The sequence below is a fragment of the Nannospalax galili genome, unplaced genomic scaffold (assembly GCF_000622305.1).
Source record: "Nannospalax galili isolate Female #2095 unplaced genomic scaffold, S.galili_v1.0 scaffold1587, whole genome shotgun sequence".
Classification (NCBI taxonomy): Eukaryota; Metazoa; Chordata; class Mammalia; order Rodentia; family Spalacidae; genus Nannospalax; species Nannospalax galili.
In genome coordinates this window covers 453,914-463,083 of record NW_008355655.1, presented here as the reverse complement: position 1 = coordinate 463,083, position 9,170 = coordinate 453,914, and positions in this window count along the sequence as shown.

Here is a 9,170-nt window from a genome sequence, read left to right as displayed (position 1 = left end):
ACATGATCATCTCAATAGATGCAGAGAAGGCCTTTGACAAAATTCAACATGCATTTATGTTCAAAGTCCTAAAGAGAATTGGACTGGAGGGAACATACCTCAACATAATTAAAGCCATATATAACAAACCCACAGCCAACATCATTCTAAATAGAGAAAAATATGGAAGCAATTCCCATTGAAATCGGGAAGCAGACAAGGCTGTCCACTATCTCCACTTCTCTTTAACATAGTGCTTGAAACTCTTGCAAGAGCAATGAGACAAGAGAAGGAAATTAAAGGAGTAATAATTGGAAAAGAAGAGATCAAATTAACCCTTTTGCAGATGATATGATATTATATCTAAGGGACACCAATTCCAACAGAAAACTCCTAGAAATTATTAACAGTTTCAGTAAAGTGGCAGGTTATACAATCAATCTACAAAAATCAGTAGCTTTTCTATATACCAATAACAAGCAATCAGAGAAAGAGTACATAGAAACACTCCACAATAGCTGCAAAAAAATAAAATATCTCAGAGTAAACCTGAATGAAGACATTAAAGACCTCTACAATGAAAATTTTAAGTCTTTAACGAAAGAGATTGAGGAAGACATCAGAAGATGGAAGGACCACCCATATTCATGCGTTGGAAGAGTGAATATTGTGCAAATGACCATCCTGCCAAAAGCCATTTATAGATTCAATGCAATGCCAATCAAAATCCAGATTGACATTTTTCACAGAATTGGAAAAAAAATCCTAAGATTCATTTGGAAGCACAAAAGACCTTGGATAGCCAAAGAAACCCTAAGCACTAAGAGCAATGCTGGAGGGATTACTATACCAGATTTTAAACTGTGTTATAGAGCTGGAGTCATAAATACAACATGGTACTGGCACAAAAATAGATCTATAGATCAATGGAAGAAAACTGAAGACCCAAATATGAGTACATGAAATTTCAGCCGCCTGATACTTGACAAAGGGGCCAAGAACATTCACTGGAGGAAAGACAGCATATTCAGCAATTGGTGCTGGCAAAACTGGATCTCCAGCTGTAGAAGAATGAAACTAAATCCTTATCTTTCACCTTGCACAAAAGTCAACTTCAAATGGATCAGAGACCTCAATGTGAAGTCTGAAACTCTGAACTGTTAGAAGAATACATTGTTAATATAGGTATAGGAAAGGATTTTCTAAACCAGACATCAATTGCCCAGGAAACAAGGTCAAGAATCAACAAATGGGACCTCATTAAACTAAAAAGCTTCTGTACATCAAAAGAAGCAACTAAGGAAGTGAAGAGAAAACCCACAGAATGGGAAAATATCTTCACCAGAGACACATCTGGCAGAGTTTTAACATCTCAAATATATAACAGACAAAAAACAAAGAATTGGGCTGGAGAGATTGCTCAGCGGTTAAGAACACTGGTTGTCCTTGCAGAAGACCCAGGTTCGAATCCCAGCACCCACATGGCAGCTAACAACTGTCTGTAACTCCAGTCCCAGGGGATCTTACATCCTCTGCTGACCTTCGTGGGCATTGTATGACACAGGTGCACATATCTACTTGCAGGCAATACACGCATGCACATAAAATAAATAAATAAATAAGTAAATAAAAATTAAAAAAAACAAAAACGAAGAATCAAGAAAGGAAGTAACCCAATTAAAAGATGGGCTAAGGAACTGAACAGAGAGTTCTCAAAAGAAGAAATAAAGATGGCTAAGAGGCATCTTAAAAGGTGTTCAACATCACTAGTAATTAGGGAAATGCAAATTAAAACCACTTTAAGATTTCATCTTACTCCAGTCAGACTGGCTAAAATCAAGAGAACAAAAAATACCAAATGTAAGTGAGTATGCATCCAGACATAACTACAGGTAGGATAACGAAGAGGCAGCAGGGAAGTAAAGGAAAAGAAAGAATCTGAAATAGAAGAACAGTAGGAAACAGGTGTTAATAAGGGAGCTATGGATAAAAATGGGGTTATTTCAAGGGAAAGCGGGAGGGAAGGTTATACAAGAAACCTAGGGGATAAAGGGAAAGAAGGAGCTCAAGAGAGGTGGGACCACAGGAGAAGGGTATTAAGGGAGAAACGGGAAAAAGGGGGGACACCTTAAGTGGGGAAACCATGGTGTAAAGTTAGACAATGTGAGAGATAAATAATGCCTAGCTTGTTTTAAAAAAACAGAGGGAACCATATTAATCCAACAACCCACTGACAAATTACACATTGAACTAGATCAAAGAATATAATATATGTCTAGGGAAGGTTTATCTGAGAACATTTGGTCTTTGCCCAAGCTTTATCTACATGGTACATGCTAATTAAAAGTTCAAGATTGGTAGAACCAACCTTCTTGGATGTTTAGCAGCCATACGTTGAGGCCTATACTAATTTGGTCAGAGGGATATAAAGGACAGTTTTTGCTCCTTGCCCTCCTAGGTAGACTAGTTCCAGGGGACTATAAACGTCTCTCAAAATGTCCTGGTAACTGTGGTGAATCACCACTGGTCCTCTTGATCAAGGAGGGAGTGGAGACCCCACCAGATGAACTTGAACCAGTGTCCAGTCTACAAAGAGGATGGTTAACACAGAGGAAACATTTCCTCCATGCTTCCAAGTGAAGCCAGCCATGGTTTAGCAGGACCTTTGACTTATCTTCACATAGACAGAACTTGTAAAAGAAAGGAGCCAGGGGCTCCTCCCAGTCCCATGTGACCTCTGAGGAACAGATCCTCAAGCAACCTTAAGAGTAAAAATAAATCAGTTTATCTGGGCCAACTGTACAATCTTAAATACCCAAAAGGAAAGTGTAACCAAAGATTAATGGGGTCAATATAATTTTTTAAGAGTCTATATGAATAGCTAAAGGCTACATAACAAGAACCAATGCCAGACAGGAGATACCTTCCTTTGAGTTATTGGCCAAGGGACCCAAAGACTCCCAGATAGTAATCCAGTGTAGAACTGAGAAAATGAACAGCAGACTCCAATGTTATCTAAAGGAATATTGACAACTGATTGCTGCTAGATGAGGAACAGCTGAACTTCCTAAAACAAGGATCTCTAGAAGGGCTGACTAGATTCAGCAGATGGGCAAGCACTGGGGAATGACTGGGGGTGCTAAAAATACAGCGGACACTAACAGGGATGACAGAGTATATGGGCTCCAGTTGGGGGGGGCTATGGGAGGGTGTCATTTGGGCAGTGGATATATAGATGAATAAGATTGTTTGGGACATTCTGTATGATATACACACACACACAAAATTCAATAAATAAAAAATTACATATTTGACGAGGAAGCATAAGAACACAAAAATTTACTTCATGTTTATTAGTCGAGGTGATAAACATTACCATTGAAATCTACCTGATGACTTTATATCTATACTCAGGTGCAAAGGATACCAGTATAACCAACTGTGACTATTAATAATCAGATGCATAGAGATTAGAGACACATGTGCGAACATCTAAGTGTTAGTAGCATTAAAAATGAGTCTTTCTGTAGGAAACAGCATATTTTAAAATGAAATGGACATCTTTTTTAAAGGTTATAAACTCATTCAATTTTATGTCTTACAGGGTTTGTACTGAGTTCAATATTGTATAACTATTAATTCAACTGTGAACCTAAAAATTATAGCCACTTTTGAAAGAGAAGTGTCCTTACTCTGGAAATTGTTATTAAATATGTTAAAGCTGTAATGAAATGCTTCTTCTAATCATGTGGTTATTAAATAAAAAAATAATGAAATAAAAATAAAGATTAAAAGAGTTCTCTAATGATCAAGTTATTGATTTCTTGTCCATATTTAAAAGACTGTTGTGGTTCAGTATACAATGTAGTAAAGTAGTGTGCCTTACATGTTTTTGTATTCATATGATATACCATGAACCACCTGTCTGTGGTCGGAAGAAGGTAAACTTGTTTGTTCATTCCCCATCTCACACAACTTGTAAGGTTTTCATACAAGATATACACACAGGATTGCTATTTTACAGGGTCTTTCTCAACAATTAAAATTTTTTGTCACTTCATGTGTAAACCTAATCCATATTTCCTACTAAAATTAATCTAGGAGCACATTCATTTGCACTGGTTATGAATATATACAGGTAAATCTTACTGTCAAAATACATTTAGATGATGGTAAAAAATATTGTGTGTAACCTAAAATTTCCAGAATATATTTGTTTCCTGGTTTAGGGAAAGGAATTCTGAAAGTACAGACTGTGTATAGATAAAAAGGACAATGAGAAACACAGCTTGAGAACAACAGTGGAATTCTTGACACTGTCTGATCAGAGTTCCTGAAAACAAGGTCTAAGAGCAAAGGAAGGATTATCTGGAAAACTGAGGTAAGGCCTGATATGCTGCACTGCTGGCTTTTACAATAGTCACACAGATCCTATGCATTATGAAACAGATTGATGCACTTTCGTGCTACACTCTGGTTGCTATGCAATACATGAAATGCCACAGATATGTACAAAAATTAAAAAGCCTCTGCTGAGGTTTACTGCACGTGGTTACACTGTTGAGCCGATCAGAATGATGCACACTTTTGAACGAGCCTTTCTCCCTATGACTGCTGTTCCTGGTGCCTTAGAGTACGGTTAGCTCACTCAGTGCCGAGAAAAAGAAGAGAGCCTTCTTAAATGTGTGGCTTCTATTGTTTTAGCAAACAGCCCATATTGCTCAGGGATCTGCCACAATCAATCATTTTAGTGTTGACACACACAATCCCAGACACCAGTGACACATCCTGACACTTCAGCTTCATTCACTGCCTTTTGTTCCAGCAGTTCCACGCAGAATGTCTTCCCCCTCACAAGCTTGCCTGCATCTGTAGTTGAGCCCAGAAGTGTCCAGCCTTTCCTGTCTCCCCAGTGGCATAATTCTCCTCTAAGCACATGATGCCTTTCCTGTCTGGGTGACCCATTGAGATTCATTTGCAAATGTTGCCTGGGAAAGTCACCAGACTTCACATCTTCATGAAAAAAGCTCTGTAGTCAGTATCATGATGCTGTCAGTTTCGGGCACGTGTAACCTAGGTAGGAACTCCCAGGGCATCTCAGGGTGCAGCATACTGGGGACAGTGTCCTGGGGTGGGAGGCATTAGACCTAGTTCTATGCCTTACACTAGATATGTTTCCTATAATCCAGCATAACCTTACTACAGGGGAGGCCTCAGTCTACAGTCTTCTTGATATCAGGGCAAAAAAAAAAATGTGCTGGTGAGCAAAACGCTTGATAACTGAAGAGTCACTGAGCAGCACACTGGTACTATGTTAATGAGATAGCAAATTTTTCCTCCCTGGACTCTTACCTACTAGCTCAGAACTTCTGGATCCACAGTCATGTAGTCTGTAAGTCTGCCTTGCTTGCTTTTCTGAAGAACTCAGAAAAGCATGATCTTTCCTTTCCTTCTCCATATCCCTTTTCTAAACATGCTTTTTTTAAGGCTTTGAGCTACACATAGTATCTTGTATTTCTTTACTTTCTCTAACACTTCCAACTCCCAGCCATGGGACTGCCAGTCAGCCACATGTCTGGCTCCCATGCAGGCTGCAAACCTGCATGGTTTCATGGCTTTCTTTCCTTCTCCCCTCCATTCTCGTCTCCAAGGCAGCTGCCAAGATCACTAGCTTGCCTGCCCTCCTGAAGATTTTTCTTTAAAATTCTAATAAAATTGTGAAAGCTTAATTCAGCTGATTCAGAACTTTTTGAGTCTGCATGCACTTTCCCTGTGGTCCCAAACTGTAACAAGATCAATCAACCAAAAGCAATTTACAGATGCAATACAATCACAATCAAAGTTTTCATGACTTTCTTCACAGAATTAGAAAAAAAATCTAAAATTCATATGAAAACACATCAACTTCAGATAGCCAGAGCAATTTTGGGCACAAAGTATAATATTGGGGAGACTGCCATACCAGACCTCAATCTATATTATAGAGCTATATTCATAAAAACAGCATGGTATTGGCACACAAACAGACATGTAGATCAATGGGACGAAACAGAAGCTCCAAATTGAGCACATGCAATTACAGCGACCTGATATTTGACAAAAGTACCAAGAACACACACCGGAGGAAAGACAGCATCTTCAACAAATGGTGTTGGCAAAATTGAGTTTTCACACGTAGAAGAATGAATATAGACCCATGCTTATCACCCTGCACAAAAGCTAACTCTAAATGGATCAAAGACTTCAGTTTGAAGCTTGAAACACTGAAACTATTGGAAAAAATATATTGGCAATACTCTACAAGATATAGGTATAGGAAAGGACTTTCAAAATCAGACATCAGTGCTCAAGAATTAAGGTCAACATTAAACAAATCAGAGCTCATTGAACTGAAATGCTTCTGTACAGCAAAAGAAAGTACCAATCAAGTAAATAGGAAGCCTAGAGCGGGGGGAGAAAATTTTCACCAGCTATTCCTCTGACAGTGGATTAAGATCCAGAACATACGAGTGAAGCAAAGAAAAAAAAAGAAAACAAATGATCCAATTAAAAAATGAGCTGTGGCTATGAATAGAGTGCTCTCAAAAGAAAAAAATAACAAAACAATGGCTAAAAAAAAAAACCTTAAAGAGTGTTCAACATCCTTAGTAATTAAAGAAATGCAAATCTAAACTATTTAAGATTTCATCTAACCCCAGTCAGAATGACTAAGATTAAAGATAACAAATGGCATTAAATGCTATTGAGGACTGGGGAAAGGGTAATCCTCATCCACTGTGAGTAGGATGACAAACTCATGCAAGCACTTTGGAAATCAATATGGGGAACTCTTAAGAAACTAAGAAATAAATCTGGGGCTGGAGAGGTGACTTAGCAATTAAGAGCACTGGCTGTTCTTGCAGAGGACCCAGTTTTGATTCCCAGCATGCATATGATGGCAAGCAACTGTCTGTAACTCCAGTTCCATGGGTATCCAACACAATCTTCAGACTCCACAGGCATTGCACGACACGGGTGAACTTACACACATGCAGGCCATACACACATACACATAAAATAACAAAAATAATAAATGACTTTTTTAAAGTGAAACTAAAAAATAAATATGATCCGGTTATTACCACTCCTTGGTATATATCCCACGGACTCATCCTACGATAGAGATCCTTGCACAGTCTTGTTTCTTCCTCCTGTTTTCACAACAGCTAAGACTTGTAAGCAACCTAAATATCCCTCAAATAATGAATGGGAAATGAAAATGTGGTGCACTTACGCAATGGAGCTCTACTCAGCACTAAAGAAAAATGAAAATCATGGAATTTGCAGGTAAATGGATGAATCTAGAAACTGTTATACTAAGTGAAGTAACACAAACTCAGAAAAACGAGTGACATGTATTCTCTCTCATGTGTGGGTCTTAGCTTCGTTCAAATCCCTAGGTGGGAATAAATATTACCAAGTTGTTAAGGTTGAAAATTTGAAACTATTTTCACTGAAAATTTAAATACCGGAAAATACGCATTTGTTCAAAAAGCTCCATGAGGAAACAGGGTCTTCAAGAGAGCTGATCAATTAATCCTAAGAATTCACAGCAATTATGACAACATGCACAAGTCCTATGCAAGCTCATGCCAGACAAATCCCAGCACTGATGTGGGGAAGTGGGGAAGAAATCCCAACACATCCTAAGGGAATTCTTGCTGCTGGGAGGAGGAAAGACGGTGTCTTACAGGGATGGGACTCTTGTTCGGCCCAGTGCATGGACCCACACTGAAAGATATACGGGGACACAATCAGACTCTATAGGCAATTTATATATATATATATATATATATTACCTATATGAGAGTACATTAAAGTGGGCTGAGGGCAGTAGATGTGGTCCAGATAGGAAACAAGGTCTAAATACCATCATTCTAAGTTGTATAAACATCACCAAAATTCAATTTAAAATAGTTTTAAAAGTATGATCTCCTCAGGAAGCCCTGTCATTTCTTTCTGTTGCACATGAGAGTCACAGGTAGTGGCATGAACCCTTTGTGGGGTCCCAAATCTGGGAACAAAATTTATAACAGGCTTTATATGACGTGCAGAACAGTGGCAGGTGGTGGGGTTTGTCTCCAGTCTTTCCTCTGTAATTTTCTGTTAGCAGGTTAAAAATCTGACACAATTGGTGCTCTGGAAGAAAGAGGGTGGTAGCAAGAGACATGGGGAATATGGAGATCAGATTCTTGATACCTGCCTGTGGTTTCCTAGATACAGCAGAGCAGAATCAATGACCTGAGTCCAGAGAGAATGGTCAGTTCCTTCCCCTACTATGGCTTTTGGAATCTGTTTGCTGCAATGAATGTCCAATAATTTTTGTCTTCCTCACCCCTGTTTTGGAATGTATTAACTTTCAGATCTACAGTTCTAACTTCCTCTCTGTGTCACCAACTGGTAGCTGCTCTACAAACTACTGTTGGTTACAATATGCTGCTTCTGCCCGGCCTCTTGTTCACAGTTACTTAAGGACCCAGTAGCTCTGCATGGTAAATGGAGCTTTGTGTGCTCCAAGGGTGTCTCCCAATATCTTCTCCCTTTAGATGTGAAATAAGAGAGTGACATTCATTTTCAGCAAATCTCCTTGTCAGGCTGGACTTTACTTTTCCAAAATTCAGCTTGTGGCCCTGGAGAGATACCTCTGACCCTAAATTAGTTGTCACTTTAACCACGAGGACTGTGTTTGAATCCCACAACCCACTTAAAAATGTTGGGTGTGCAGAAAGGATTTCTAGTCACTGTCTATTGAAGCAGTCTTCCCCTTACCTGATGAACCCTTCTTCGCATATGTATGTGTGAGTTATCTCTGAGACAATTACCTGTACTAATTTTCTCTACCAAGGGCTACACTGAACATGATGATATATCACAGATGTCTGAGTTTTAATCTGCAAGGTACCCTGAGAGTTGTGAGTAACATCTCTTTTTGGTATCTGGCTCCTGCCCAATCCGCTGTGGCCATGAAGGAAAAGTCAGGCTCATTTCTAGGAATCTTTCTCTACTGGATTCTGGAGATTGCACTGGCATCTCTTTCTTCCCCATTAGGCCTCAGCATTAAACAGCACTGTTTGCTTCATCTGTCTGTTGCAAAGTACATCAACCATCTCAATATTGTGATGGCCGGCTATGTGGTAAACGCTGTATTAATC